At 39.4% G+C, this 27079-nt stretch overlaps 1 protein-coding gene and 1 long non-coding RNA gene across 4 annotated transcripts in view; one reads left to right on the plus strand and one right to left on the minus strand.

The window, feature by feature from the left end:
* Positions 1–27079, plus strand: part of PEX5L (peroxisomal biogenesis factor 5 like) — a 156745-nt gene that overhangs the window by 33543 nt on the left and 96123 nt on the right.
* Positions 1220–22638, minus strand: LOC116664912. 3 transcript variants are annotated; one of them, XR_004321458.1, is made up of 3 exons: positions 22261–22638; positions 2516–2520; positions 1220–1231 (listed from the first exon to the last, which is right to left on the minus strand). It is a non-coding gene; the product is annotated as an uncharacterized LOC116664912 (long non-coding RNA). The 3 variants fall into 3 exon arrangements; XR_004321457.1 differs by lacking the exon at positions 22261–22638 and adding an exon at positions 15068–17499; XR_004321462.1 differs by lacking the exons at positions 2516–2520; positions 22261–22638 and adding exons at positions 6474–6476; positions 15068–17499.

A 27079-nucleotide genomic window follows, 5' to 3' on the forward strand; every position in this document is an offset into this window, starting at 1 on the left:
ATTCTATCTGCATTTATATCAACATTTCTGGTTCAAAATTTCAAACTATTTTCCAATTTCAGTTAAAAATTCATTTGAAATGCTTGCTTTTGAGTAGTATTTCATTGGTGTTGAAATTAGCTTTGTCAAAAGAAGGAAATATGCCTTGCTCCGCTGCCTCCAGTCACTTAATCTAGGACGAGCTCCCTGAAGTGCCAGCGTGAGCAGCATCGCTGGTGGGGTGGGTGACAGCTCCTGCGTGGAAGGCACATGTGTGCATAGCAGTTATGCAGCAGGTGGTCAGCAGCATTTCCGTGACTGGCCGTAGATTTCCTGGTAACAAGAGTCACTGGGTACATGATCAGAAAGAATATTCACGGTCCAGAAGAGCTGTCACTCCTGGAAACAACACCTGATGTCTGTGGATAAAAGTCTAGGGTCATGAATCATTTCATCAAAAGTGTCTTTATAAAAAAAGTTAACAACACAAGTGGAGCTTAAGTTAACCTTTATTTTTCCGATTTGGAATAAGAATCAAGTCAAATTATATTTGAAACCTAACCCTTGTGGCTTTTGAAACATCATAAATGTATTTGCCTAGTGTTCATGTCTCAGAATGTCATAAAACATAATTTGGCAATATTAAAATACTGAGTTTCATTTTGTTTAAAATATGAAGGTAGATTTTTTCTTTCTAATTATAAATCTTATACCTGCTCATGTATAAAATTCATGTAAACATAAAGAGGAAAGAAAGGCACCTCGAGTTCACCATCTCAAAGTAATCACTTTTAACATTTTGAGAGTCATCTTTACACATGCCTCCCTATAATCACACACTCACACACACGCACAATTTTATGGAAATATGATCATACTGTACCTGAGGTATTGAACTGTGTTTTTCTCTCCTGCTTATGTCCTAGAGATCTTTAAATCTCAGTAAATATAATTTATAATTTTTAATAACTATGTAGAATGTTGTTTTATGGATTATCATAATGTATATAACTAATCCCCAATTCATAGACTTTAGGTTGCTTCCAGTTATTCATACTTCTAAATAATATTGGGATAAATATCCTTGTACAGGGACATCTTTGCACTTTCTGGTATCATTAGCATAAATAACTAGAATCAAAACTCTTTTTGGGGGGAGGTAATTTGGATTTCTTATTTCTTATTATTTTTTTAATGGAGGTCCTGGGGATTGAACCCAGGACCTTATGCATGCTAAGCATGTGCTCTACCGCTGAGCTATACCCTCCCTACCCAGAAGGAAAACTGCTGATGTAAGACCATGTGCTTTTAAAGGTTTGACTCCATCAGCAAACTGCCCTCCAAAAAGACTTTGCCAATTTCCCTCTCATATACCGCCTATGAATCTTATTTACCTGTACTCCAGCCAAAAGAATTAATCTTTGCCAATCTAATAGACAAAAATCAACATCTCATTGCTATTTCTATTTCTTTCATATGTGCAGCTGAGGAAAGCTGAGTTTAGGATACATGTGAAATTGACTGAATATCTTAGGACCCCTCTGGTTAGCATTTGAGTTAATTGGACCGTGCTGCATCCAACGAATTTGCAATTTATAAGCTTGGAAATGACACTTCTTTGAACTTCTTTAGGAGAAGAACACACAGCGAATTTCTCTTAAAAGAAACAGACAAGAATAATTTAAATAAGTCAGAGCATACGGCTTCAGGCATATTGTCATTTTTTAAGATAGTTATAATCTTGAAAAAAAAATTTAGGGAAAAGTCATCCTTTCCAATGTGGTTCTATCATTATAAATAAATGCCAAACATGATTTCTAAAGCAGACTGGGAAAAGAATTAATAGGAAGTCTGGGTTCTGTTCTAGGTTTTGCCAGCAACCAACTTGGTGACCTTAGAAAATTGACTTCACCCCTGTTGGCCTGTTTCCTCCTCCAAAAAGTGAAAGGAGTTCCTTGAGGTCTTTACAGCCTGAGATGTGATGATGATCTACATTCTAAGGACAGTAGCTTTGCCAGGGCCTTTACTGACAGAGATACCCAACCCAAGTACTAAATCTACTGTAGCTCCCCACCTTGAACCGTGGATGCTGAGCTTAGATCTTGGTCAAGTGCAAACAGTCCATTTTTCTATTGGTAACCTTTAATAATCTAGACCATCTGGAGAAATAGATCCTTAATTTTTGCATGTGAGAGAGAGAGAGAGTGTGTGTGTGTGTGTGTGTGTGTTTCCATTCAATCATTTCTCAAACATTCATTGAGCATCTACCATCTTGCAGACTAAAAATACAAGAATTAACTAGACAAAAATTTCCTTCTTCGAGGAGCTCAAGATGTAGTGGGGAGATGGACAAATAAGCAAAATTTGAAGTTGTGCTTAAGTAACATGATTTCTTTCTCAAAATTCACATTTCTATGAGCTGGCGTTTCCCTTTTCCTCCGATTCGCTGTCCAGATGAGCAAGCATGTAACGCCTCCAGGGGAAAAAAGGAAAAGTTGGGCCCTCTTTTAGAACTAAGGTATCTACTTTGAATGACATCTCCTAACACTTCCTCTTATTTTTAACTGCTCAAATGTAAACTACCTAGAAAGCATTTACTATATTTCAGATCTAAAGGTGGTTGTTTGGTACTAATGAGTTAGAGAAAGACCAGATATAGTAGGACCCACCCACCAAGGCAGGACAGGTCTGGGGGGTTGAGCCCATCCATAGGAGACTCAGGCAGGCAGGCAAAGCTCCAAGTTCAGAGATACCACAAACTCCAGTTGCAGCTGACACAAATGGCCGACCTCCTGGGTTCCAACAGATAGGCAGAGGCTAACATTTCAGAACCCAGAGTGGATGATATCAGCATCCCAGGAGGGTGGCATTTGGTAACTGAGAAGTCATTCCATGCATAATAAGGACCCAGCTACAAGCCTGGGATTCAGCTGAAGTTTAAACTGCTGGGAAGGAAATTAGAAACTGCCTAGAAGATAAAATTTGTAAAAGGCCGTTGGTAACAGAAAATGAGATCAGAGGAGAAACTCGGCTTTATGACCTAGTGCAGTGATTCTCAAATTTCACTCTGCATTCACATCACCCAGAGGGCTTGTTAAAACTCAGATTGCTGGACCCCATCTCCAGAATGTCTGACTCAGTAGGTTAAAACTAAGAATCTGCTCTGTAAACAAGTTCCCAGGTGATACAGATGCTTCTGGTCCTGGCCATGGGCCACACTTTGAGAACCGCTAACAGAACAGACCAAGAAGAACTCACTCAAGGCTCAGCAACATAGACATAGAAACCTTGTTTTCCAAGTGGGAATGTTAGCTAATAGATCCCCTAATTGGAAAGCCCACCAAAAGTGTGGTTCCTTGCCCACCGGTTGAGAAAGAATTCTCAACAGAGGCAGAGGAACGAAGCGGAAGGCAGGCTGCTTTATTGTTCAAAAGCAGAAAAGGAAAGAAAGCACTCGAGCGGAGAGATGTGAGCCAAAATGGCCGGTGGAGACAGCTCCAGCTCCAGGTTGGGCCACATGGGCTTTTATTGGAGACTCTGCCATCATCTCCTCATTCAAGGTGTGCTGGAGCCAGTTGCCTTTTTTTCAGTCCTGTTATGGCTCTTTCCAGCTGTTGCATGGCACTGGTGGGTGTGTCATTTAGCATGCTAATACATTACAAAGAGTGTATAATGAGGCTTAGTGTCCACTGGCAGTCAAATTCTCCACCATCTTGAGCCTGGTTTGTTCTAAGTAGTTCTTGTTTTTTCTCTTTCCAGCTTCCTCCTGAGACTTAGGTAACAGTAATTGGTTTCTGTTCAGGGAGGAGCAGGGGTATGTATGATCCTGGGGGCAACAGCCTCAGTAACAGTTCACGTGATTACTGAAGGGGAGGCCAGGGAAGAGATCTGGTCATCATGCAGTTTAGCGTTTTCCCTCTTGTGGTAGATATAGTACCTGTAAAACAACTTAGGAATGTGCATCAGACAAGGACTCTATGACTGTTGTCCTAATCGTCAACTGCTTAAGCCTGCTCTTTTATGACTCAGGGAGGCCTGGGAGACTTCAGCTTTTCTATACACAAGAGGCTGGAGTCGGGGGGGTGGAGGGGTGGTCCTGCTTGGTCTCAGGGGGTCTGAAAGGAAAGGGAGAACTGTAGAGCCTGTGATGTTAGCCACAGCTGAGTTTTGATCTGATGAGCAGTGAGAGAGACTGGGACAGTGAGGTGAGTGAGTATTCACGGGGCGGGCGGGGGCACTGTGACCAAAGCTGAGGAAGTGCTTGGTTGGGGACAGACAACATGGATGAGGGGTTTGGGGATCCTCATGATCCCAGATGTGGGGAGTAGGGAGAGGTAGAGGCGGGCAATTAAACAGGACCTGACCTTACTTTGCACAAGGACTCACCATCACATTCTCTTTGAACCAAGGACTGTTGTCTGCTTGAAGAGAACTTCTGTACCTAAATTCTGCTCAAAATATTAGCTTTAACCCTTTGAAATTGCCAATATTTAATAGCTTTTGACTTACACCAAAAAAAGGCAATTTCATGAGTGTCAACCTAATACAAACTAGAATATAAACTGAAAATAAATGTAAAACTCTTTATGCTTAACTCAGCTCTTTTTTTAAAAAATTTAAATGAGGAATCAACTCTTAGGTTTTCCGTATTTAGGTTTAAGCACTTTGAGGATTTTTCTGCGGCAAATTTTCCATCCTTGAAACCACGTTCACAGAGCTGGAGCCGACTCTGATCTGCTGCCCCCTGCTGTCAGCCAGGGCAGCAACCTGATTTTAACTGCTTTTAGGAGACTAGAGCTATTCAAAAAAAAAAAAAAAAAAAAATCAGGATTTCTAAACATGTCACTTAGGATTATCCCTTGTTTCAAGTAATCCTTGCCACTGCTTTTCTCCATTATAAGACTATTAGGACTTGATAGGATAAGTCATTCTTATGTGAGCCCGACTGGCATGACATATTTCCCTTTGGGATATAACTTTGAGTCAGAAAAGAAGGATAGAATTACAGTTGGACTCTCAATAACTCGCATTAATGACAGGGACAACTGCTTCCAGATTGCAGTTATCAGGCTAAAGAGGATGTAGTGAAAGGTAATAGAATAAAGGGGCCTCGAGGCTGGGTCTTGGTGATTTTGCTGGAGTGTGTTTGCATTTAATTACCTTCAACAAAACTGGGGTTTATGCTCTGGTGCTTTTGTTCTCTGTGTGATAAAACCGAGTAAGTGTTAAGCCAACTCCAGGCCTTCACCCTCAATTCTCCTCTGTAACATCAAAAGGGGCGGCTGGGTTTTTCTAAGAATCTCTGAGCTTTAGATCTGACACAGAAAGAACTATGTGCTGCTGGCAGTAACTGATGGTTACTTGTGGGAAATGAAGGAAGTGCTTAAAATTCAAGCAAGAATCAGCTGGAAAGTTGAGATTGTGACTCAGATATGTAACTGTTTCAAAGGCACCCATTCCCCACTCACCACTTGTCTTTAACTGTTTCTGAAGGCCACTCTGCACCATTTCTGGAGCCTGGGATGGGAAGTGTGTGTGTCCCCATCTGGCTGTAACCCTGCCTCATTCCCCAGTGTCTGGTGGCCCTTCTCCCTCCTAGAATAGTGAGCCTTGAACAAACCAGGGGTCTAAAAGGGACTGGTACAGGCTCCTAGCTGGGTCACAGGCTGAAAACTTTGAGAGTGACTATTCTGAATTATAGTTATAATTGAATTCAGCAATATTATTCTGAACTTCTCCCTGGAATTAGGAAGGCTCTGGAGACCCAGGAACAGATAAATCCCATCCAAGGGCTCACAATCTACTAGTAGTTTCCTGTACATGCATATAGGGTGGTTTTACTCAGCTATTAATGAAGTAAAGGAAATTGTTGGCTGAAACTTTAGCTTCACAGCCAGACCATTATGTAGTATGCCAGCTCCATAAGCATTTGCTGTGCTGTATGTCTGTTTCTCACAAGATGAAAACCAAAACCTTTAACTTGGCTTACAAGGTACAGCCCACAGCTGCACAAACTATCTTTACTAAAGGGCCACTTTTGCTTTTTAACATCTAACTGCTGTGAATTGATCCTTTTATGAATATGATAAAGATTAAATTCTCAGATAAATGAAAGGAAAACAAAAAAGACATGCAAAATGCAAGCCCCACATTTTTATTATCAGATTGAACAAACATAAAATTACTTTGTGAAATTGCTATAAAAATTTCTGAATGCGTACTTTCCATTTCTATACCTGTCTCATCGCAGCATGGTACCAGCGAGTTCACAGGCCCACACAGCACACTGAGTAACACCGTGTAGCCCCTGCCTGCCTCTCGCTGTCACTCTGCAGGCAGCCACCTTGGTCTGTTTCCCCTTCTCAGAATGTGCTATGCTCCTAGCCCTGGCAGGGATGTCCCCTCTGCCCACAAGTTTCTCCAACCTCTCTGTGCCTAATTAACTAGAACCACCCTTTAGATCTCAAGTCACATGTCTCTGTCTGTCTTCTGACATCCTAGACTTGGTAGGGTCCCTGTTCTGAGCTGTCATTGCACCACATGCAACTCCTCATCACACTTTTCACTATTTGGAAAAATGTGACTTCCCTACCTAAGCTGTAAACTCCACGAATGGAGAGCTGCCATTAGCCTTGCTCACCAGGGATGCCAAATGCCCAGCACAATGCCTGGGACATAGTAGATGTTCAATAAACACTTGTTCAATTAACAGATAATTAAAGTATAACTTGAATTCATACCATTCAAATCCACATTTTACACATGAAAAAAAATGATCTACAGAGAGTTTAAGCAGTTTGTCCAAAATTTCCAAAGATACATATACATATATATTTAAATCTATTTAAGATCTGTCAACTTCCACACCACTGCTTTTTATGACACATTCTAAAATGGGACATTACACAGACGTTATGAAAGCTGGTTTGGTTGAAAGCATTTCGTCAGTTGAAGTCTAGTTTTCACTACTCTGTCATTTCCAAAACTATCCAAAAATTTGCACAAACAAGATTTCATTTTATAATCTATCTATTCATTCCACAGATGTTTATCGAACACCTACCATGAGCCAGGCACTACTCGAAGTGCTATAGATGCAGCAACAAATGAGAAAATCCAAGCTCTGCTGAATCTCAGCCTCATGGTAGAGACAACAGCAAACACTTAGAAAAATAACCATAATTGGTGATAAGAAGCACAAGGTAAAGGGCTAGAGAGTGATGGAGGTTCTATTTTGATACAGTGATCAGAGGGCCACTTGAAGGAGGTGACACTTGAGTTGAGACCTAAATGTGAAAAGCAGCCACAAGGGTCTGGTGGTGGGCAAAGGAGACAGCAGCTGCAAAGCCTTGGGGTAGCAATGAGTCCAGTCTGTCCCAGGAGCAGGAAGTGTGACTGGGGCACGGGGAAAGAGCAGGAGAGGTTTTCAATGTTGGGAAGGTAAGAGGGGGGCCAGTTGTGATTTGCTGGGGGAGAGTCCAGTGACACGATCTGATCTGCCTTTCCAAAAGACCTCTCTGATTGCTAAGGAGAATACTGGGGGGCCGGGACAGGGACAGGTGACAGGTGGAAGCAGAACACCAGCGGGGATGCTGGTTCCTCAGTCCGGGTGAACAAGGAGAGCAGGATGGCAGCAGTGGTGCTGTTGAGAGGTGGTCAGATTCAAGATTCATTCTGAAGGCAGAGCTGACAAAACTTGCTGGTAGATTGGATGCTGGAGGTGAGAGAAAGAGATGACTAGGTGCAGATTTTTGATCTGAGCAACTGAGGGACTGCTAGTGCCCAAAACAGGGATGTTAGAAGACTTGAGAAGAACATATGGAGGGTGGAGTTTGGTTTGAAATCAAGAGTAAAGCTGTACTGACTGGTATATATAAAGAGATAAACAAGTCATACTGTACAGTGCAGGGAACTATATTCAATATCTGGTAGTAGTTTATGGTGAAAAGAATATGAAAACAAATATATGTATATCCATGTATGACTGAAGCAATGTGCTGTACACCAGAAATTGACTCACCATTGTAAATTGGGTATACTTCAGTTAAAAAAAAGAAGAGTAAAGCTGTGTGTGGAGCAAACGACACATAGTATAGACCACAAAGAGAAAATAATTTTCAATAGACTCCATCAGAAAACTCATTATGCTGACATTTCTATAATAACTTTCTATAACTTTATTTGTGCTAATATTTTGTGCTACAGTTTAACTTTTATATAAGAGAAGATTAACCAGAGTTAGATAGAATAATAAAATCAAGTAATTGAAACATTAACACTCGTATAAGGAGTATTGGTATAGATTTTTTTGTTTGCTTCTGTCTGACCTAAAAGCAAGATAATTTTCCAAAATTTAGCAACAGTGAGTTAATATTGCTCCTTGAAAATATGTAGCACCATGTTCAAGGTTATTTATTACAGCAATGATTATAATGATAAAAAATAGAAAATAATCTAGTCACTAATAAGATACTAGAGAAATAAAGTTATACCCTTACAACTGAATAGTGTGCTAATACAACATAATCAAAATGAAGAAATTATGTACTGATACAGAAAAACCTTTAAGGTGTATTAAGTGGCTAAAGCAAGGTACAGAATAACTGGTATAATATGTTACCTCTTGTCATTAAAAGGGTGGGAAAATAAAAATATGTATAGTGTCTGTGTTTGCTTGTATAAGCATAAAGAAACTCGGGAAGAATACAGAAGAAACTCATCACAGTGGATGGGGCACTAGGGTGGATGAGTTAGGGCAATGGGGGAGGGGGGTGTGAGGAAGATTTTCCACTAGATATCTTCTTTCATTTTTTTTTAATTTTGGGACCATATAACAACTATTCAAAAAATTAAATTAAAAAAATAATAATACTAGGCAGAGTTGAAAGAATGACCAGCACTATTATTGAAAACACACTGCTGCCAATAAAAGGTTTTTATTAAAGCAATACACTTCCTGTGGCCCCTGAGTGTCCCCCATGGGAAAGGGGAAGAGGAGTTTCATTATTTACTTATTTTTGTATATGTATTTTTTATTGAAGTAGAGTCAGTTTACAGTGTTGTGTCAATTTCTGGTGTACAGCACAATGCTTCAGTCACACATGAACATATGTATATTCATTTTCATATTCATTTTCACCATAAGTTTCTATAAGATATTGAATACTAGTTTCCTGTGCTACAGAGTAGGACCTTGTTGTTTATCTATTTTATATATATTAGTTAGTATCTGCAAATCGCGAACTCCCAATTTATCCCTTCTCACTTCCTTCCCCTCCTGGTAACCATATGTTTGTTTTCTATGTCTGAATCTGTTTCTGTTTCATAAATAAGTTTGTCTTTTTTTTTTAGATTCCACACATAAGTGACATCATATGGTATTTTTCTTCCTCTTTCTGGCTTACTTCACTTAGAATGACATTCTCCAGGTCCATCCATGTTGCTGCAAATGGCATTATTTTATTCTTTTTTGTGGCTGAGTAGTATTCCATTGTATAACTATACCATAGCTTCTCTACCCAGTCACCTGTTGATGGACATTTAGGTTGTTTCCATGTCTTGGCTATTGTAAATAGTGCTGCTATGAACATTGGGGTATAGGTATCTTTTTGAATTAAGGTTCCTTCTGGATATATGCCCAGGAGTGGGATTGCTGGATCATATGGTAAGTCTATTTTTAATTTTTTGAGGCATCTCATATTGTTTTCCATAATGGCTGCACTAAACTGCATTCCCACCAACAGTGCAGGAGGGTTCCCTTTTCGCCACACCTTCTCCAGCATTTATCGTTTGTGGACTTTTGAATGATGGCCATTCTGACTGGTGTGAGGTGATACCTCATTGTAGTTTTGATTTGCATTTCTCTGATAATTAGTGATATTGAGCATTGTTTTGTGTGCCTATTGGCCATTTGTATGTCTTCTTTGGAGAATTGTTTGTTTAGGTCTTCTGCCCATTTTTGGATTGGGTTGTTTGGGTTTTTTTGTTATTAAGTTGTATGAGATGTTTATATATTCTGGAAATCAAGCCCTTGTCAGTCTCATCTTTTGCAAATATTTTCTCCCAGTCCATAGGTTGAACTCTTCCCTGTACTGCACTTTCCAATCCTGATTTCTCAGATTTTGCATAGAGCCTTCCAACCTGAGTTAAGAAAGAGCCAGAATGTCTGGCTTCCAAGATGATAAACACATCATCTTATTGTATTCACTTGATTGCTTTTTTATTATTCTGCCAAGTTCAGTGCTTTACAGCCCTTTTTCTTTCATTCATTTATTCAATAAATATTGATTGAGCACCTCCTATGTACAATGTACTGCAGTATATCTGAAAATACAAAGATTAATCTAATGTTTTATTGATCCTCTTTATATATTTAATGTATAAGGTGGCAAGGAAATACCATACTCTCTGCAGGTGGGGATATTTCCATGGTCCTAAGAGATTGAATCACTGGTCTGAAATCACAAGTACTTAATAAGAACAGGATATGCATTTGCCAGCTGGGTCTAGGAGGTAATATCCACTTGCTTCCGTTTTTTTCCTGGGTAATGATAAGGATCAAATATCACTTTGGGGTGAAATAGCTTGTTCTCTTCTTACAGTGATTGCCTCTTTACTGTACTGGGAATACATTATTTCAGTTTTTGTACTTAGGCTTGAAAACTTAATTCACTCCTTCATTCACTCATTTTTTCATTCCAAAGACATTGATCCCATCCCAGGGGCTAGGTGTGATGGTAGATGCCGAGATTGAGCTCGGTATGAGGATGACTCAGATTTGGGCCCTGTCTCAAGAAGTTAATACCTAATTGGGAAGTAATAGCATGCTCACAATTAACTGTCATACACGGCAGAAATGATCAGTGCCTTAGGAGAGGTTCAGAGAAAGAGTTCTAAAGAGACAGACATCAGCCTAGCTGCCAAGGCAACAAGGAAGACTTCACCGCAGAGCCCCAGGCAGAGGTCTCTCTGATAGTGTTGGGTCAGACCTACCTGAGATAAAATAAAGCTTGTGAAAACCTCCTAGTCTGAGAGAGGCTTCTGTACCCAGTGCTCCCAATGTGGTGTTCAAAGGATATCTCTTGATTATCAATCTTAGTTTGGGAGTTTTTCTATGTCTTTGAAATACATTGATGGCTCTGATGATAGTTTTGATGTCACTGTCTACTTGAACAGGATGTCACCTTATTAGAAATAAATATAGCCCCACTTTGTCTTACAAGTAAACAAGGTCACTAACCCCATAAGTCCAGTCACATAGATGAAAAATAGCTAAAACTTCATTTAAAATAACAGCCAACACTCTTTAAATACTTACTATCTTACCTACTTTACAAGCATTGTTTCTTTTAATCCTTACATCAGACTTACAAGTTAGACACCGTTACTACCGTGCCCATTGTCCAGAGAAAGAAAACGGAGGCTTAAAGAGGCTGTTACCTATTGTCCCACAGCTACTAAGTGGTAGAGCTGGGAGTTGAATCCAGTTCTGTCTGATTCCAAACCCATGATCCTAACCACTATGCCACTGGTTTTCAAACTAAAGCTCACACCAGAATCCCTGGAGGGCTTGTTAAAACACAGCCGGATGGCTCCACCCCTAGAGTTTCTGATTCAGGAGGTTGAGAGTTGGTCCAAGAATTTGCATTTCTAACAAGTTCCCAGGTGATGTTGATACAGTGGATACAGGTGCCACATTGAAGAACCACTGCCATCTGCTACCCTCCTATAGGGAGAGCCTTCCCAGTGTTCTGTGGAGGAGCTTGAACCCCATGTCGCTGGATAAATATTTATCCCTTTACTGGATATTTTCCCTTTACTGGAATAATCAAGAATTCACTTGAAGTCTTTGAACATACTGATTCACAGAGAATTTAAAGCAAATAACTAATATATTAAAGTTTCTAATTAAACTTACCTATGAAATGAATACGGAATTCTTTTCCAGAAAGGGCAGAGTTGATCTTCCTTCATGAAGAATGAAGATTTTTAAATTAGTTGAGTAGCATTCTGATCACTATTGCACTGACTATTTTGTCCTTCAGACAGAGGTAGGATATGAGCAGGCAAAGCAGGAAAGCTCTCGAATTCTAAGGGCAGCACTGGACAGTCAAGAGGAGGAGGTATTTCCCTGGCACGTCTAAATAAGGGAAAAGGTCTCTGTCTTAACATCTGCTGTTGTCTCTTCCCGTAGCACCCTGTGCTTCTCCTTGATGGCATTTATCACACTTGAAAATAATTGTGTGATATCTCTCACTGCTTCCAAATTGGAAGGATCGCATCTGTCTGTCTTGTTTACCACTATCTCCTCAGCCTGGTACAGGGCCTGGTAATGTTTGTTGACTGGCTGACTTATGGCTCTCTAACCCATAGTCTTACAGGCAACAAATCACAGTCACAGCAGTTACAAACCTGCCTCACTAGCTCCAGAGAGAACTTTGTACAGAATATGCAATAAACACTTGTGTGTTACAGGGAGTAGAGGAGGAAGACTTGTGTGAACGCTCCATAAATCAGAAGCAACATGCTGTTGTTGTCATTGCTAAGGCTTTTCCTGAAGTGCTTCTCTGAGATGCCTTCTTCCTGTTAAATGACTTCTGGGCTGGCATATAAAGAAAACACACATTGCTTGAGGAAAGCTACAGTTCAATGAGGCAAAAAATAAAAGCATCCTATGCATCCAATCCAGCTGTGTGGGTATTTCCTGCCAAAAGATGTAGGAGTTGGAGTAGTAGGGAATGTGCCTGAATGTGAATGGATGTGAGAAGCCCAGATGGTTGCAAGCTATCTAGGGAAGAACCAGTGACTGTGCTCAGTGTCACGCTCCAGATGACACAGTAGCTATCCCCACCCTTGAACACTGAGGGAGAGGATGCTGACTGAGTCAGCCCTCTCAGATTCTTAGATCACATATGTCTCTCTTCACTCCCATTGTGCTTGTATGATTACTTGGCGGGTTTCAAAGTCCTGGGAGTATAATCATAAAGATTGAGGGCATAGATATTAAAAACTTTAGGTGGACTCCAAGCAAATAATTGAGCAATATACATTTGTAATTGAGTTCAAATACGAGTTGCCAGCATTAGAGAGATGAGAACCACCTGTGCATACCGAGACCATAAGTAAAAGCCTTGTTCTGCTAGTTTCTTAAGCTCATATGCAATGGACATGATAATGTGTGTTGGGTTAGGCTCCAGTGTGATGCTACTGGCCAGGGTGGAAAGACACAGTAAGAAACAGCCTAATAGAATGTGTTCATTATCATGCCTCCCTTAAAGATATTTTTAGGACATTATTCGTTATATTATCTAGTACCCTCTCCTAGGGTAGAATTCTCTAGGAGGGAAGTGATTTCTTTGTAGGGAGCTGTACATCCAGAGTAATTGGTTTGTTTCCTGTCTTAAAGAAACTGGAAATTGTATAACTGATTAGGTTCAGTGTTCCTAGTTAGTAATAAGTAGCTTAGGAAAATGAAACTCATGGTATCCATTTTTGTTCTAGACTGACTTTTGACTAGTATGCTACCTTGATTCTATACATGTATATTATATTTTCTTTCTCTATTAATTTTGAAAGCTAACTTATATCCATTTATGAAGCCAGGTGGAAGTTCATTCCAGAATACTTTCTGAGCACCTATTAAGTGCAAAGAACTCTCTGAGTTGATGGGGATTTCATAGTGAACAAAGCTGATGTAATTCCTATTTATACTCATGGAACATAGTTTGTGAAGACATGAAAATTTAAAAGGGATTCTAGAAAATAGATACATACTCTCTGAATGATTTGGGCAAATTACCAAATCCCTTTATGCCTGTCTCTTTTTATTAAACTTGGGCAGAATAATACCTTACTTTTGAAAGATTTTTTGAGAATTAAATTAGATCAAACATGTATCATATGCCTCTCACATAACAGGTTCTCCGTCAATGCCTTTCTCTTTTCCGACCTAAAACCATGATACATGTTGTTTAAATTCTTCTGACTTAAACTTAGCTTCTGAAAAATTGTTGGTTCAGGTTAAAGCTAAGAGAATAGATGTTTAAACACAAATTTCATTTTATTAAAGACCCAACCTGACCAAGTCCAAAGGAGGTTGAGAAGGGAGAGGGGCTCCATCTTTCCTATTCAGTATATTTTGCCTCCGGAGAATGAATTTGGGAGCAGGAACGCTAGAGGGACAGTTCTTTATTCCTTTTTCTGAGGGACTTTTTGTCAGGTGTCTCTCTAAAGCTAAGAAAGGCAAGCATTTCTAACATTTAATTATTTTTAAGAAGTTACACTCAACTATTTTAAGGAAGTATTTGCTGTTTGATTTTTTTTTTTTTTATTTCAAAGATAGAGCTGAGTGGAAGCTAAGCTTGCTTGCTTGTCTTCCTAAGCTTGTCTTCCCATTCATCACAGAAATGTGACGCCCGAACGTCCCGACCATGAACTACTCACCCAGTAGCAGCCTGTCCTATTTGCAGACAAATTACTCAAAAGGAAATAAACATTCCCCTCAATTCTGACCCTGCAATTTCTACACGTAGCAGTGGAGCCTGAGTTCCATCAAGTGTGACTCAAGGGTGCCTGTGAAGGACCCTCAGAGGTGTTCACCAGAGCAGACCTATCCCCTAATAAGGAATAGCTCTAGCTGGGAAAGGTTTTCATGAGCCTAAAGACTATCTTAGTTTAGCTCTTGCTTATCAAGCACCTAGAGGGAGGCAGCTTGCTGTCGCAGTGGGAATGTCTTCAGCTTCAGAGTTCAACAAACCAAGATTAAATCCCACCTTGCGACCTTAACCTTCAGCATTGTTAAAGGAAGTATTAGGACCTACTTCGCTGGAGAGTTTTAAGAATTCTGCTTGATCTCTGACATAAAGAGTTTGCCAGAGTGGCTTGCTACTTTCCTCCTCACCTCTCCCTTTGTGCTGGTAACTGTGGTATACACAGAAGACAATCCAGGATATACAGACTACAAAACCACAAGAGCACAGAATGAGATGGTACTCGACCAGGTTCTGGTATCCATGGAGTGGGCTTCCCAAACCATGGCTGGTCTTGAGATGGCCTGAAATATAGGATACCTGAGAGAATTCAGTAGGACTTGAAGACTGAAAAAATTTTCAAATGTTTTCATTCCACAAAACCCCTTTTCTCCTCTACTGTCTGTGGATGCCTTATGAGTATACACAAATACACACCAATTGTAGTGAAGTGCTTATAGCACTTTAAAACAGTGATATCTTCAGTTTTGCTCAAGAGGAGAAAGAGATGAGAGACAAAGGAGCAAGGAAGAAAGAAAAGGAAACTAATGTCTATGACACGCCCACACTGTTCACTCCCTTTGCTGGGTTCTTTCACGCAGCTCTGTGAAGTGGGCCCCACTATTCCCATTTTAACAGACGAGAACAGAGAAGCTCAGAAAGGCAACTTTACCCGAAGTGACACCCTCATAAGTGGGAGTGCTGGGATTTAAACTTGGGCTTTCTGCCTCTTGGTCCAGAGGGAGGTAGAAAGGGAGTTTTACTAATGAATCACTTCAGAGTTACCACATGCTGCAGTGTCTTCGGCCTTTTCACTTAAAGGTGCCTAGCGCAGTACAGAAGAGAGGGCGTGGGCTTGGGGGTCGAATGTGCCTGTGCCCAGATCCTGGTGCTCACTTTCCCACTAGCTGTGTGGCCTGTTTTAGGAACTTATCCACGTATGGCTACTTGGAATCCATATACTTTTATCCACGGAGGAAATAAACTGCAGTGGGCATTCTGAAGTCTGAGTGTGGCCCCAGTCTTGACTTCTAATCACAGGTCTAACGAGAGACAATAAAACAGTAGTTAAAAACAGACTCTGAGGCCAGACTCTGGGCTCCTGTCCCAGCATTGACACTTACTGACTCTTTCTGCTTAACTCTCTCCATCTGTCTCTTCATCTGTAAAATGGTTATGAGAAAAGTGTACACTTCAAAGAGTTGTTGTGACCTAGGTACTACTGAAATATGTGTGAAGTATTCAGCACAGTACTTGGTACATTTCAGATGCTCAGTGATTACTATTATTACTACTACTACTGTTACTAGGTACCTGTCTTTGGACAAGTAATTCTCTTTGAGGTCCAAGTACCTCTTCTCTAAAATAAGGAGGAGATAATCAAATTGACTTCAAAGACATGTTTGTGAGAATTCAACTGGAAACTCTGTAACATACTTAATACCATTTTGGTAGTTACTTTAATTAGCTAGATGCTCTGAGGTTCATCTCTTCTGTGGACCATGACACTCTTTAAATAAATTTACAGTTCTGAGTAGTTTTCTAAGAAGTAGAAATTGCTCTCTTGTGGTTAAATATTGAGTAAAATACTGTTTTATTCTTGGAGGCTTCAAAGCGAGGAACACATTTAATGCACACAGCCATCTTTTCCAGGACTGACTCTATAACCGTCTCCCTGTGCCTCCTCCATTCTCATAGTGTTCCGGGAAATTGTCTTAACTCAGAAAATCAGAAAATGCTTTCTGCCTTCCTCTAGGCAGAACACATAATCACTATATTTCCACGTAAAACATCTCTGCAATTTTCAACTTTTGCCAATAATCTTCAAAAATTGGGTGACTTTTCTGCGTATCTCTCAGCACTAAGTTAATTTGTGTTGGTTTCAATATCACTGAACAAGAATCTAGTAGTCCTTCCTTAAGGCATCTTTGATTAAAGTTATACTTTCTTCTCTTTATTTTATGTAACCTCTATGCCAGCTGGGTCTCCCTGAATCTTAGGATCAAAATAAGATTGACTCATAACACTTCTGCACTGTGAAATTCAACATCTTTTCATCCTAGCACCACTTCACCAGATGTCTGCAAATTTGAGGGATGCTGAGTGACCTAGCTCTGAGCTCCTGCTTCTGCTTTATCAGAGTTGTTTGTGGTTTTTAAAGATTCATTCAACGTACTCTGTGCCAGGCACTGTTCTGGGCTCTTCCAATGTGATACAGAGCAAAACATACAAAGTCACTTCCCTGTTTTCTCTCTTCATCCACACCTTGTCAGTATCAATGTAGAACTTGGCTCTACTACTAAATTATGAGCAAAAAGTTGCATCTTAAGAAGGTATTTGTGTCTCCAGCAGATATCACTGGAGATTTGGGGATATAACTTGAAGGGAAAGGGGGTAGAAGAGAGGACTAAATTGCCACCAATTATTTTTAATTATGCAGACCCTTTTACACTTGATCTTAGCCAAAAGGCCAAGAAGTGATATGCAGAGCCTTTTTAGCCAATCTTCTTTCTCCCTTTTCTCTCTATTTCAAATTTCTACTATATGTTAATCCAAAATAAATGTGATTTCCACCACCCCGACAAAGGGCTTTGCAGAAAATATGAAAGAAGCCCATGGATGAACCATAAACTCCTAATAGCCTTTCCCCGGGCCACTAAAATGGGGTGAAAAGGTTTTGAATTCTCACTGATAAGTACTCCATTAAGTTCTTAGACAGGAGTCGTTTCTAGTTTCTGCCTAGTGGCGGAGGGGTTTGGGAAGGAAGTGGTATCATACTTCTGTAACCCAGGTTTAGGAAAAGCCTCAAGAAGTCTTAGGCAGATAGGACTACATATCATCTTTCCATCCATCCATCCATGCCTTCATTCATTCATCCACTCCACAAGCCTTCATTTAGCACCCCGGTACCCACAGACACTGCCTGTGGCAACACAAAACAGAATGAGACTCAGTGTCCAAGGAGATCACAGGCTAAACTTCAACAAGGGAATCATCGTGATTCAATAGACTCTGGAAGAATACCAGGTATTCAACAGGTAGAGATGAGGAGATGGGAATTCCAAGTGAAGAACACAGCCTCTGGAGACATGCAGGAACTCGCGTAGACACCGCCCTCACTGGTGTGGGCAGTGGCCTGGAGGAGCTGTAGGGGGGCTGTAGGAGAGGAAGAGATGGTGGAGGCTGCTGCAGACCTGAGCAGGCATATACGCACCAGGAGCCCCTTCTCTCAAGAACATTCCATGGTGCCAGGCAACTCACACAGACTGTCCTCTGTCAAAATTTGATGCCCTATAAGAAGATTGACATTCTGAGAGCCATATTTGCATGTACTGAGACATAACTTTCTGAAACCCAGGTTATTGAAAGGAAAGTTCCAGTCCGTGTATTTTTGTCAGCCCTTGCTCTTGCCTCTACAGTCACAAATATCATATAGATAGAAACCAGGTTTATAAAAGATCGCAGCATTCTGAAGTACCTAACTGCATTGTTCATTTTAGAGAAGGGGGAAAAGATAAAAATATTGACATGGTGCGATAAGATTTTTAAACAAAACTATAAACCTTCACAGAATTTAAACTGAAAACAAATGAGTAAAACTCTACAGTACTAATTAAAAAGAGACCTGAATAGATAAGAAGTTCCATATAGAGAAATCCAAGTTAAATTCTTACAAAAACTGTCAGTCACTTTCTTTCTTTACTGTGACATAGTTTGTTTTATTGTTGTTGTAACTGAAATCACTATGATATTAAAATATTCAAAGTCAAGAAGCACATTTCTCTTTCCAATTTAATCTTCTCTAAGAAAATAAGCGTTTTTTTAAATGAGGGTAAAAATGCAAACAACTTCATTTTCACTTTTCAAAGAAAAGGTCAGGATAACTTTAAGCCTGCTGAAAGATTTTTTTTTTTAAGTTGTTGGAAAGGTCAGGCAGAAAATATATTTCTGGAATTTCTAAATCTTGATGACTTCAGTACAGAAAGTTCTACAACAGAATACATTGTATTTTTACTGAAATTTGAAATCTCTTAAAAGACATTTGTAATAAGGTCTTTACAAACGTTATAGATGGAAATAAGGCTAGAAAATGAATCTCACTTTTTGTTCAGTTGAATAAATTCGCCTCAATATGGATATAAATATAGTAATACATACATATTTAATATATATATGTAGGTATGACAGAACATATATACATAGATGTGCATATACATATACATGTCTCACCTAAAAGCAACTGTGCATCTGTAATAGACTAAAGGAAAAACAGGAAGAAAGCCTTTAAAATATCTCATCTTCTATGACTTTGATGGTGACATTTGAGGAAAAGTAGTGTTTAAGAAATAAAACAGAAGTCTTTGTGTTTTTTCAGTCTAGTGAAATATTACAAGTTTCCAATTAACCAGAACACTCAAAGCTATTTGAGTGTTATTATTAGTTGAAACTTTTCATCACATCAAGGTTGACTAAAAGGGGGGAAAAGCTTTTTTAGTGGCAGATCTTTCTAAAATGTATTAATATTTCTTTCTATATTACTAAGTACAGTGATACTATACCCGATTCTTTCTTTGAAGAATGACGATATTGTAGTCCTCAGGGCTATTACTCAGTGCATCTCTCCTTACTGAGTGGTACCCAGGTGTAATTGTCAGAAATGGGCTGGATATATGCTGACTGTGGGATACAACTTGGTGTCTTTAGTATCCTTCAGATGAGCTGGTTTGTTTTTAAATTAATTTCTTCTTCTAAACGTGAGATTTTCTGGAAAAATTAATTGAGGATACTGGTTAATTAGGTTTTTGTTTTATGATAAGTGGCTAAAAGGAAATAATGTAATATTGTTCATGTGTTGGGGAGGGAAGAGTAATGGTAAATTTTCAGACAAATTTTGATGGATTTAAATCATTTTGTGCTTTCTTCAATAAAGTGTTTAGAGGAATAGCTTAGGCAGAGAATCTAAGACTTTCCATACTTTCCGGGAACATTTTAAGAGCTGAAAAAACTCTGGCATATGTTGATGTGGGAACAACTTGGATCTTAAAATTAAAGAAATTAATTTTTTTCTACACAAATAACATCTGTCTAGAATTAGGGTCAATTTTAATCTATTTAATGAAATATCAGTATCATGTAATTGCTTTTATCTTGGAACCTAATAGACCTTAATGCATTATTTAGCAGATTGAAATGAGTTCAGGCCAAATCTCTTTTAACTGTTAATTTCTTTTGATATATATCTGAGAATCAAGTGGAAGAAAATGAAGGGGATAGCAGAGAATCCATCTTTAGGAGACTGAGAAAAACTTCATAGGCAACTTAAAATTAAAGTATTATCAAATTACTCTTCTGCCTATTTCTAGTGGCTTGAGACACAGATTAGAGGCATATTTCCAGCATAGGAGATACAGGCAATCTGCCTAAAGCAGGGTGTAGAAATGACCCAACACCTCCTTGAGCTAGATAGTCCACAAACTGTTCCAGTCCTTCAGAATTAGGAACAAGATATGAATGTGATACTTATTTATAATTCATCAGACAAACCAGTGAATGCATTAGTAGAAAAACATATTTTTGGAACTGCTAGAAATGTTTCAACAATCTTAAGGTTCTCTATGTTGAATCCTTTCTTAGACTTTGCAAGTTGAAGGTCATCTTTTTTATTGTGATTATATAACTTTGGTTGAATAGATTTCCTAAATGGCTCTATATTTGACAACCTTAGAGCGCATAACACAGTCTGTGAATTCATCAGCAATCTAATGGTACCTAGGAGTTTTGCAACTGCTACTTTAATGGGCCAAACCCAGACTTGCCTTGTTTTTCTACTGTTACGGGAAGCCCATTAACTTTTTCATTTCATTATGGTATAGCCTTGTCAAATTATTCTTTCAAAATAATAAATAGTTATTTCAGTTACTATAGACTTACAAATACATATGGAAAATAATTTACTCAGCTAATAGGATTTTGCTGATTTATAAAAGTATTAGTGCAGAGTGAGTGCTCACTTTTACATACTGTCTATTTGCATCACAAAAACCCTGCAAAGTCAGGGAAGGCAGTTATTAGTACCAGTCTCACTCTCCAACTTAGAGAAAACTAAGCTCTCTGCCCTAGGTCACACAAAAATAGAAAGTGTTGTTTCTGGGGCTCAAACCCTGGGTTTCCAACTTCATATCCCATGCTCTGTCAACACAGATCCCACCTAACTAGCCTCAGAAACCACATGTATGTAAAGCCACGTTGCCACACACCTCTGGGTTAGGGTATCCCTTGGCAATTTGGAAATGACAGATAGGCAAATAGAATTATACTCAAGAAAAGGTAGAAACCTGGCAACTATTTCCTTCCCCTTTTGGTTTGTTAGTTGAAGGAGAACCTCCCCAAAAAAAGAAATATGTTATATACAGAGTAGGACGTGAGTCTAGGCACAATAGAGACACTGGCTTCAAAACCAGGCCACTGACCACTAGACCACTGACCACTAGGCCACTGACCAGCTAGAACAGATTACCTGGTTGCCTCCTAATCCAGCCTTTCCTGTTCATGGTGTCAGTACATACAGTGGGGGAAAGAATTGAGAGATTGCTTTTTAAATAAGCACCTAAATGATAGCTTCAAAAGCAAATTTCATCTGTTGATATAATTGTAACAGTGTCCTACATTTGGAATTAATCAAACTGTGATTTTAGCTCTGCAGAAAGTTTGACAGAAGAGTAAAATGAGCCAGTACATCATCTGCATAACAATGGAAGTGTGAGTTACAGATTTGTAGTGATTAGAAAGAGGGAAGCTGGCTTTATTTAAAAGACTCAGGCACCCCAGGGATCCTGTTCATTTCAAGTCCCCAGTGGACATCATCCCAAGGTGACATCTTCATTCAGAACAATCCAGGCTGTATGTCACAGGCAGAGACATCTGTACGCTGTACCCCAAAATAAACTGCAGAGATATTAGCAAGAGCTTTTGAGGGAAAAACAACAACAATAAAACTACCTGTAATACATGATTACTTTCCAGTTCTGTTTTTTCAGTTGTTCTCTGTTTATGTACATATCCGTTATATATTTAGCTGATGTATATATTTGCTAATTGAAGTCTCTAAAATGTATATAATCTAACAAACTTTTAGTTAGGAATAAATAACTTCCTTGGAGCATTCAGATTTCAGAAATCAAAAGAAACTTGTTTTTTCACAAGAAAATTCTTCTCAAAAATTTCCAAACTATAATTTAAGGTCATCTGGCTAAAAGCTCAGTTCAGCTCCTGTTGGCACTGGCCCAGCACTACAGGCACGATCTTCATTTGAATTTCTTTTAGGCAACTCTCCCTTGACAAGCAGCTCATAGTCCCTGATAGGATATCCCCGTAGTGGCCGATTTTGGTCACCTGGTTCAGAATGGCTAGTTTTCAGTACCTGTGAAGTCTTGTTGATCAGATTAGACATCACAAAAGGAATTAACTGAGAAGGCTTAAAATAAACCTGCAACTGAATTGTCTTTGGATGTTTCTAAACAGTTTTCTAAGGTACAAAAGTAAGATTACTTTGTAATTATAGTAGTTGTTTCCTTATTGCATTCATTTACTGGGGTTTCCATGACAAGTGCCACAGGCTGGGCGGCTTAAACAACAGAAGTTTATTGGCTCACGGTTCTGGAGACTGGAATTCTGAGATCAGGGTGTCAGAGGATTGGCTTCTTCTGAAGCATCTCTCTGTGGTTTAGAGATGGCTATCTTCTTCCCATGTCTTCATACTGTCTTCCTTCTGTGTCCTAATCTCCTCTTCTTGTAAGAATACCAGTCATGTTGGATTAGGGCCCACCCTAACACTTCATCTTAACCTAATTACCGCTTTAATAAAGACTCCGTCTCCAAATACAGTCACATTCTGAGCTACTGGAGCTACTGAGGGTTAGGCCTTCAACATATGAATTGGGGGTGGGGACACAACTCAGCCCATAAATTACTAATCTCAACCCATTAGAAACTAGCTTCTCATTATCCCTGGTCACTAGATTCAGCATCCCAGTCTTGCTTCTGATCCTTGATTTCTGTGCCTTACTAGTCCCTTTTGATTTAGGTCATCCCAGCACTGGTCTTTGCTTGTTGGCTGCAGACATAGACTTCCTCTCAATTTGCTCATGGATAAGACCTCTTACCCATACTGTGACTGTTCTTTGCCTCCGTTGCTGTTATTGAAGTCTCTTTACTGCTCTCACACCTTTTTCAGTTGCCCCTCTTTTGTTCCCTGCAGCTTCTAAACTCAACTTCATTACAGTGTTTTCTACAATAACCAAAAACTAGAAATAACTCAAATATCCATCAACAGTTATTAGATAAGTTATGATATATTCAAGTGATAAAATACTATGCAGTGGAGAGAATGTAATAACGATTTCTACTTACTACATGGACAAATCTCACAAACAGAACATTGCATCTTTGCTACCTACTTCATAAGGACAACTAGGCCACAGAGCCCATGAGCTCAGCAGTAACAGTTCAGAGTCAATATTTATTGAGTAACTACCAGGGGCCAGGCATTGGGGAAGTGCTTTCATACTCATTTAATTCTCACAAATTTACGAAGTAGGTAGGTAGTATTTCTATCCTGTTTTTAAAAGGTAAAATGAAGCCTTAGAGAGAATAATTATAAAAGGCAGAGCTGGGACTGAAACTCCTGTCTTCTGACTCCAGTCCCGGTATTGGTGCCAACATGCCACATGGCCGTCCCTCTTTCCCTTCCACTGACCAGGAAGGCTGCCCTGGCTCCATTAGCTAATCCCCTGGCCACACAGTGACTGGGGCTCACAGCTCTGAGGTCTCTCCAAACTTCTCCTAACTCCTCTCCATAAAGTAAGAAAGACTGTTCATCCTTTTAAGGAACCGGAAGGCACTAGGGAGAAGCAGTCTCACACACTGCCGATGACCCCAGAGGACTATTAAGATAAGCAGAGATGCCAGGGTCTGATCTAGAATTTCAGAAGAGAAATGCCCAAAGCCTCAGCTTCTCTCTTAGAGCTGTTTCAGAGAAGTCAGGCAGATGGAGCACCTTAGCTGAGATCTTCTTGGCTTGTGAATTTAGCCTAGTTTCTGTGCTTTAGTTTCCCTAAGTTATATCAATAAAACTGGGGCATTTGGTGATTGGAGAACAAGCTGGTCAAAATACGTGCACCTGCCAGAAAATGAGGAAAGCCACAAAGAAGGCCACTGAATAGTCAGGCTCTGAGTTCACAAGTCTTCTTCATAAATTAGTGATAGAATTTGCCTGAAACATACATAACAGGGAATGCAGGTTCACTAGTTACAAGTCCTCCTCTAGAAAGAAAATGGACCCACTGTAATTCTGCCTTAAGACATCTACATAAATTTGCTATCCCAAAGCCAGAATTTTGGTAACAATGTATTTATCATAGGGTCTTTACATCTATTTTTTAAAGGTGTTGGGATTCAATTTCTTTGCTTTAAGATAATGACAGTCAATATTTACAGGTCTTCAGTTTGGTAGATGGAGGGAATTCTTCCTTGTGACTTGTTTTTTGGCTTGGTAAATAGATTTTACCTACTAGGAGCAAGAAGTGGGGGGATGCAAGTAATCACTGATGACAAAAAGAGTTTCACAGGTAATAAAATCCATTCAAGGTAACTGTTTGATGGTCTTGACCACACATCTACCTACAGGGATTCTTATTCATTATATTTACTTTGGAAAACTTTCCAATCAAGAATATACGGAAAAGACAGGAATGATAAAGAAACCAAATTTTTGTACATGGTTCCTCCCAAGTGTCCTTACCACCAGACTACTGTCTACCACATTCTGCTATCTTGTATACTACTCCAGCTTGCCTGCTTGCAAACACATAGAAAGCAGACCTCAGTACCTCTTCTCCTAACCCCTCCCAGAAGGAGGCCACATCTCACCTCGCCCTTCACCCAAAACACCATTAATTCAGCATAATTTAAGCAACTGTCCATGCTGGTGATGAATGATTCTCATAAAATCTTACTTTCTCTCAAGTTTTGGAAATCCATCCGTTTGTGCAAGTAAGCTACAAGCAGTCTGGAGTATTTGTATTAGGGAGGATATTTTTTGAAAAGAAAAAAATAACAAAATAATCTTTAGATCTTTCAGTTGTTTTCCTTTTAATTAAAAAATAACATCCCCCCAAAAAATGCCCGCTTTGCAAATCATCTGAGATTTAACAAGGAATTGAAAATAACAAGAGTAACTCTTTAATTACAGTTAATTTTTTTGGTGACCTATTTCACACAATCATCAAAAACCTCAATCATAAGTACATTTATATAAGTATAAATAACAAACTTAGGATTTATCATACAAAAAGGAAAACTTACTACTACATTCTCCAGTTACTTCTTAATTATCAAGTATGTATTATTTATGTCATCTTTAACATAAAGTCAAACAACGTCAAAAGAAAACAATTTTTTTAAACCACACCAGCCTAGGTAGCAAACGTTGATATTGAGAAACTCAGTATTACAGTAAATATTGAGAGAAACTCAACATTACAGTAAAATAGGCTCCAAGTAAGTTGGAGCCACTTAATCAGAGAAAGCCTGGGAGTAAACTTCCCTAATTCAGAACTGGTTATAGATGAATGACAACTGAGTGTTGTGACTTTGACCCTTTGTCAGGAAAGCTTGCTGAGCAGAGTAAATAAACTTGAGGACAAGGTGAGAGTGAGATGGGGAATGTTTAACCTTCTCCAAAGAACAAACAAATGGTAAACTGTGGACCAATGGATCTTGGTTGTTAAAAAAGAAGTCTTATCTGCCCTTCAGAGCCAATTTTCATCATCTTTTACTTGGCAACACTTTCCAATTTTAATGAATTTTTATTTAGGTTCTTGCAACTAGTTCATTTCTTTAAATGTCTAATTAAGACTTTTTATCTAATTCAAAATCACTTTCTGTCAAAGTTGGCCATATTATGTGATTTCAGCATCTTGAATAATCTGAAAAAGGTGTTTAATAGTTCCTTGTATTTACTGAGTAAACTGGAGTGTCTATTACTATACCAAATAATGCAAAATGGTTCAAAAAAAAACAAGCACGATCACTGCTTACACAAGTTCACAAGCTCTATAAAATAAAGGACTAAAGTGAGGTCCCTGGGAGGAGCTTAATTTTCACGTACGACTCAGGAATTTTGGGTACCAGGCAGTTCTCTTCCTCTAGCAACCCACTGTGTAAATAGGAAAAAATGAGAAGGACTGCTCTGGAACCGATTGGTGACTGTGGTCATTGAGGGCTGATTTTGTTTTAATAAAGGGGGAGAGAGAGAGATTGACTCAGCTTCCTCAGAAGTGCTCCTGGATGGTCAGGAACACCCCGTGAGGCAGGAGAGAATAAAGTGCTTAGGCCTATTGTCTGGTGAAGAGATTACATTTTAAGAGAGTCACATCAATCTTACATGCCAGTGTTTTCTGCTCCAGGCCTAAATGTTCCAGGTGTTCTGAGTGTGTTTTAAGAACTGCGAGATGAATGCTGCTGATTGGGCGCCCACCAGGGTTTGTGAATACTGTTAAGAGAGGCTCCCTGAATGCTCACAGAAGTCGTGAGAGCGGCAGTGGCAAGGGGGCCTGTTAGGGCTGAAACACCCACGCTGGGACGTGCTGAGTGGGTGGCTGAAGCCGCTGCTGCCAAAATGGACCACCCAGAGGTGACAGAGCAGCTCCAGGGACAGCACAGCAGCCCCAGGGACACCATACTGACTGTTTAAAAGACACCAACCCGGGTCAACTTCTGCACCATGCACAGTGGACACAGTCCATAGGGTATAGTAGCATAGATGCGTTTAAGGGCCCCTAAAAATGTTTTATGTCCTTTAAAGTCAGAACCCCCAAAATGACTATTATGATAATGAATATATAATAATAAATCGTCTGGATTATATCTGTCTTCATACCAATACAGTCATAAAATACAATTTTTAGCTTTTTTTTTTTTTTGTGTGGAGGAAGGGGCCCAGGAAGGCAAAAGTTAGAGGGCCTGTAAAAGTCATAAGGACCCCTACACCAATTATTCAGGTCAAGGAAAGTGAATGTGCATGTGGGGGGCTTAGAATCCCAGCAACTTTGGTGGATGGAGATTTAAAGTTAAAGAGCTTATTATCCATGACTCTCCCATCACCACATACAACAAAAAGTGCCAAATAGCACGTAACACAAACTGAGGACATAGGCATTATATTGTAGATTGTAACTAGAAGAGCCCCTCATTTATCTCAGAAGATTTGATAGAAAAAGTGATGATTTGGAGAAGAGTGTACCTGTCATCCAGAAGACAACAACAACACTGGAGGGAAAAAACTAGTAAGAGAG

The sequence above is a fragment of the Camelus ferus genome, chromosome 1, assembly GCF_009834535.1.
Source record: "Camelus ferus isolate YT-003-E chromosome 1, BCGSAC_Cfer_1.0, whole genome shotgun sequence".
Taxonomy (NCBI): Eukaryota; Metazoa; Chordata; class Mammalia; order Artiodactyla; family Camelidae; genus Camelus; species Camelus ferus.